The following is a 6380-nucleotide window of genomic DNA, read 5'->3' as shown; positions in this document are numbered from 1 at the left end:
TAAAATCAGTTCTGTAAAAAACCTTGTCAGTTTTTCTTCGATTGATTTAAAAATTTTACACAATTTTACATGTTGCGAAAAATTACTAAAATTTTCCACTTGTAACTTGCCTTTTTGCCATTTACAGGCTTCTGGTATGGACAGCGAACGCAGAATGTGCAAATTCCGCATCTCCAAATACCAACTACTTGTGTGTTGTGTCCTTTGAATGCCCCTTTACTCCATCCTCCGGTTTCAAAATGCGAATAATTGCCAGTTTGTCGGGAATGCTTCATCATCAGCTTCGGTTAAGTTTCTCCGTTTAGATTCTTACGGCAACAGCAGCAAGATTTATGAACTTGAACTCTCTCGAGGCTTGCCATCAGATCAGGGCGCGTAATATAAGAGAAACAGAAAATCCTTTCTGCCACAACGAACGCTAGAGGACGATAAATTGTCGGAGGTTGTAAATGTTAAGAAGGTGAGCCTTCAGCAGCAGGCACGCGTGTGAAAAGATTCTTTCGCCGCTCAACGCGCCCGAAACGATGGATTCCTGCACAACGCACTACAGTACAAAAGGCCAACCAAAAGTGCGTAGCAGAGTTATATTGCCCAGGCTCCCCATTGAAAGGCAACCTTTTTTGGGAACCTCTTCCCCAGCATCAACAGCAGCAGCAGAATGGAAAAACGAATTAAAACCCACCAATCGGTTTCTCTTTTCTTATACATTTTGACTTCCTTCCAGAGATTGCGCTCGGTACCGTGTGCCATAAAAGCGGAGCCAGCACCATAAATCATACCTGGAATGCCTCTCCATACGACTCGTTCTCGCTTTCCGCTCGTGATATACATGCTGCTGTCCGACCCAAGGAGCTGAACTGTGAAATAATCCTGTGACCAGCCCAAAAGTCAACGACAGCGAGATGCGTGGTGGTTTGAAGGCCTGTCCGTCGACACAAAACCAACGGCCAAAATATCATTTACATCAGAAAACACTTTCAGTCTGATTCCACCATCGTCGTCATCGTCATGGTTGTCGGTCCATCCAGCCACCGATGGAAGCTACACGATGCTTCACTAACCTCGTGTGTCGTAAAATCTACCCAAGGAGCAACCAAGGAGCACTCATAAACGGGGAATCAATAAAAAAAGGAAGCAGAAGCGGAGCCTCAAAAGTTCAAACTACAAAGCCCGCAACACACTCTCTGGTTCGATTGGGATTTCTTTTTTTTTTGAGATGGAGCGGGGTACCCGCAGAATTCATCTTCATCACAGCACCGGCCACCATCATCATAAGCTTCTCTTTCGAGTCAGCTTCAAGCAGCCTGCAGTTCAATTTCCATTCAATGGGCCAGTAAGCTCATTTTCCGCTTTATGTCGCCGATTGTAACTGAGAGGCGCAGTACCAGCGCGTACTGCTGTAAACTATGTTCCGTATCAGAATACGAAGACAGGCAGAGGGAAACTGAATGTGAATGGTCTCTGGATTCTGCGCCAGGCATTGAGCAACAATGCACCGAACACAAGGGGGATGGAGATCGGGAAAATATGAAACACAAAATCATGAACACACAAAAAGGAGGAAAACTTTTGTGAGGAAATTTTTATATCCATCATTAACTGTCAGCAGCGTGAAGTTGTCGCGCGAGACCATGTGGCCAAGGTTCCGTGCGGCCTGCGGATCGTGCGAAAGGAAATGGAACCCCAGGAACCAGGACCAGGACGACGACGAGATTGCAGTGTGGTGTCTTTATGTTTGGAATGAAATGATGCTCGGCCTCGGCCTTCGCTGTCGTGCCCGTCATGCCATGGGCAGGACATTCGCGCAGGATGATGAACTGGCGGTACCTTACCTTTAAGAAGCAAGGGGCTGCTGGCCAGGGTCTGGTCTGGCCAGGTTGGGTAATAAAACATTTTTTACAATAATTCTCACTTTCGTTCCGTTCGTCGGAAAGGTGTGTAATAAAATTACTTTTATTATAAGAACAGCACGTTTCTGCTTGCTGCTCGTTGGTCGCTGTCGTCGTTGTTGTTGTGCTGTGGTCTGGTTAGTGCGCTGCAAGGCGCATCCGCCGACTGCCTTCACCGTTGATACCCATCTCGGTGGCGTGTCTGTTTTGAAGACACTTTGATGTGTTTTCTCTTTGCGCGATGCTTTTGTTTGGTTGTCACAAGACACAGCCCTTGGAGGTGCTATCGATGGGCATGATGCCGGCCCCATGTTGTTGTCGTCGTTGTCGTTGTCGTCTTTCATCAATCGCAACACGGCTCTTATCGATGAAAGCCGCGCGACGATGACAACGACGACTGGCGAACGATAACGATGGCCATGGAAGGGCCCGCAAAGGGAAGAAGGCGAAGAGGAGAAGCATGGGGAAGGAGAACATTCGCTGTGGCCATCATTTCTTTTATCTGGTTTTTCAAAAAAAAAATGGTGGTGGGGGGATGGAGAATAGAAAATCCCCAGCGAATTGCGATTTTCCTCTTTTTTCCGCTTCCACCGTTCGATGGTTTGAAGGATGATCCGTTGGGTGCGGAAGCGGAAGGATAGGCTGAGCTTCACTTTATAGGTAGCAATTCCATTCGCAACGATTGTTGGGCCCAAAGAGGAACCCAAAAAAAAGAAGCTTAAATTCATCCTTTCATCGTGATGCCACGGTCACAACCTCCTCCTACTATCTTCTGTCTGTTCAGCTCGGTACACTGTAGCACCAGACAATCCTGCGGGATTTGGCCGTTTGATGTGTTCTGTTTGACAATAAATCGCGCTCTTGTGGTTTGAGAGGAGGGGCAGTGAGCGCTACGATGCGCTTGTGAGGATCAATCTTGGGGACTCGATTGTAAAAAAGCATCTCCCACTCCTGTGTGTGCAGCAGCATTTGATTAGTTGAGACAACAAAACGCTTCATCATGCAGCACTGTTTCAGAGAGAGTAGTATGGGGCTCGTCCGGGATTTGAACCCGGGACCTCTCGCACCCGAAGCGAGAATCATACCCCTAGACCAACGAGCCGCCTTGAAAGGGTTGGGAAAGAGGAGGAGAGCGACAGTCCCTAACAGATGGTGTTGTCTAACTGATCACCAAGCAGGCACCGAGCATATCAAATCATGGAATCACTCGCCGCATTTTACTCCAGCCCAAACGGAATGACTTGCAAGTTGACTTCGGGATAAGGGTGCAGCGATGCAACCATTCCTGCGAACGTGCAGTGAACAGCGAAATTTGTCATTTCAACTAAGATTGTTTAGCTCAACGCTGTCACTGGATCAATTAATCTTGATTCCAGTGGATGGTTTAAGGCTTTTCAGGGCTAATTGCTTGACAATCCAGCCCGGCTGCTGCTGCTGCTTGCTAATTACTTTCCATGTCTTCCAATCCAAGCAAGCTGCGGATCGATGACTTGTCAAAATACGACGCAAACGCAAAAGCGAAATCCCACCGAGAAAACGATCTGCAACCAAAATCCTGCCCAAAAAAAGGACCACGGATAATTGTATTTTTTGTTGTTGCTGCTCCCAAGAGGCAAGGAGGCATCGCGTCGCCCGCAGTGACATCCGTTTGTCACAACAAAGTGACATTTGTTTCCTTTCCTTCACGCTTGGCGTTCTTTCGTATGCGCGGTTGCTGTGCTTACACAGCTGGGGCCTCGCCCTCGGTCCCGAAGATGAGTTGGTCGAATCGGTTCGATGAGTTTGCGAATACTTCTTGAAACCAGATTGTTTGTAATTCCTCGCCCGGTAAGCTATTTGTGGACGTCCCCTATCTGTCCGTCGTCGTAGGTACCCATGTATGTGACCGTACCGTAGCGGCACCGTGTTCAAGGTTGAATGAACCGATTGTCTTTAAGGTGTACGTTTTGAGGACACGAGATTCACAAACAACATCTACCTCATTTCACAACAGCAGCATTGGAGTAGCGGCAGCAGCTGTAGCACCGCACATTGAGACCGAGACCGAGGGATCGAGTCGAGCCTCCAAGCAATCAACCTGACCTGCCGTACACCTCGTTATGTTATCAGCCACGCGATGCTGTGCTGTGTGTTGTGTTTGTGTTGCGCCGCTCATCTCAGCGATAAACGAGATTCGTTAGGGCCGTTAGGGTTTCCCAAAATAAGAATGTTCCCAATTCCATTCGAAACAAGCGGCCACGGGACTCGCTGCCGAAACGGCTGTCAATTAAGCGCCTGATTATGGGTTCCGAGCCGGCGTCTCGTGTCAATCGTTTGGAAAAATCTAATCCAACTTTACCCAACTGCTAATGTCCCTCCCCAGGGGGTGGGACCGGTGGCGTTTGCATTAAAATTCGCATTTCCATGACCGAACCGCCTTATGCGAACACCCCTTAAAGACGTACAAAATAATTAAAACTTGATTCCCCTTCCTTACTCGCTCGCTCGCTCGCAACACCAATGTGTCCCTGCTCCAAGACGAGTTCTCATTCGCACAAACAAACTAAACGGAAACTAGCATCGGGTTTGGAATGGCCTAATAAATTCAATTAAAGAACGATCAAACGAGCGCTTGGCTGCAAACGGGGGGACACTCAGGACCTCGCTTGGATTCGGAGTACGCCTTCACCTCCGAGAAGACGCAGCATCATCATCACACCCCCTGGGAGAGAGCTGAGACTGAGAACTTCGTTTGGCACAACGAGGAAGACCCAAACTCGGGCTGTAACTCGGGTGATCGGCCAGCAAGCCCTCGAGCTATGACCGAGAAAGAACGTAGGGCCTATAGGCCGAGGCCCTCATGGCCCCATGTTGTGTGCGCTGCTCACGACAGGAAGTGTAATTGAAATAAATAATAAATAATTGTTCTAAAACATCCACAAGCGGTGCTGCTGGTGGCACTGGTGTGGCCCGTAGTTTAGACTTAATCGCGGTCACCGTACGACGCTCGTGAGGCTCGTGATATGTCAAAATCGCTCACATTCCCATCTCTCCTCCCCCCAGGGTGGTGATTACCTGCCACGTTTGGTTTGAAATTACTCTATTTCAGCGGGCCAAGTGCCACCGCAAACCACGAACAACGCCACGGCGCGAGCACGGCCGTAGCTGTGTGATCCTAGGTTGTTAACCGGTGCGAAGGGCTTCTTGGGCCATAATAGGCAGTTGGATGCTTTAGAACAATGCTGCTCCGTCTCCGGTCTCCGGTTTTGTGAAGAAAAGAAGGAAGGAAGTGGTCGAAGGAACCAGCCGTGCATGTGCGAGATCGATATCTCTAATTGCCGGGGAATGTGGTTCAACCTTTGCCTTATTATATGTTGTCCGTCCGGTGTTAGAGGATATGCACTGTGTTTGGAGGAATCATGTTATTAGCTTGGAGGATTCCTGTTTCTTCTTTGACTTCGAGATTGCCTGGAATTACGCTGTTCCGGAGTATTTTGGAACGGCCGCCAGAAATCTATACAACACATTTGCATACGCTGCTTCCTTTGATAGAAATGCAAACGACAAAACATAATTTCGACGCCTACTGTATACTTTTAGAAATTCCGTTGTTTCTCTTTACTTTTCCATGATTGCTCAATTTGATTGCAGCATTCTTTATTCAAGCTTTTCTGATAACACTGCTCAAGGTTTGTTGGTCGTTTGGATAAAGTTTTGCAAACCACCGCTCGCCAAACTGGCAGAGTTACTGATGCGACAAAAAGATACAATCGAGCAGCAGCAGCAGCATCCACGGGGCGACAGTTGGCAGTGTGAGTTTGCAAATTTGAAGCACTGTTTATTTTATCTCCTTTACGACATGTCATAGCCACACTGCAGCGGTAGTAGCGGTGGTGGCGGCGGGACCATGATGCGGATGTAATAAAATGATATAAATAATAATAAAAAATGATGCTCCCACTCCCAGCATCGCGCGCGCGCGCCCTCACCACCAGCAGGCCGTCAGGGAGCCAGAGCCAATTATGCCTTATTGAGTAAAAATGCCACATGTGCTTGTGGTGGACCCCGCGTATTCCCTGGCCAGTATCGTAGTTTTATAGCCGCCCGGTCCCAGTGCTGTCCCAGTACTCACAGCATCAGTGTGCGGTGTGCGAGATCGAATGAATGTAAAAACAGATACCCATTATAATTTAAATTTTACAGGATTAATTTTCCATCCGCATCCTCACCATCATGCCCGGGGTGCCCCGGAACCCCGGATGCCTGATGGAGGGCTACAAAGTATATAATTCCCCCTTGTTTGCCGTGTGCGCGCATTTTCCATACCTCCTGCTCGATGTGTATATGTACCTCGATGTGTACGTGTGCCAGTGCTGCTGCTGCTACTGTTTGCAATTCCTGTTCTGCTGCCCGGTATTAAACCACCGCGAATGAATCTCACTTACGGAGCAATAAAAAACGCACGGCAGAACGATGCCGGAACGAGAGCGGAACGAGGCTTTAATTGTACTG

General features: G+C 48.3%; 1 non-coding gene across 1 annotated transcript; it reads right to left on the bottom strand.

The window, feature by feature from the left end:
• Nucleotides 1-2919: 2919 nt before the first annotated feature.
• On the bottom strand, nucleotides 2920-2991 carry Trnap-cgg (transfer RNA proline (anticodon CGG)). The gene has a single exon. It is a non-coding gene; the product is annotated as a tRNA-Pro (tRNA).
• Nucleotides 2992-6380: the final 3389 nt, after the last annotated feature.

The sequence above is a fragment of the Anopheles aquasalis genome, chromosome 3 (assembly GCF_943734665.1).
Source record: "Anopheles aquasalis chromosome 3, idAnoAquaMG_Q_19, whole genome shotgun sequence".
In the NCBI taxonomy this organism is placed as follows: Eukaryota; Metazoa; Arthropoda; class Insecta; order Diptera; family Culicidae; genus Anopheles; species Anopheles aquasalis.
The sequence above is the reverse complement of the archived record's forward strand: the minus strand, read 5'-3'. Positions and strand labels throughout refer to the sequence as shown.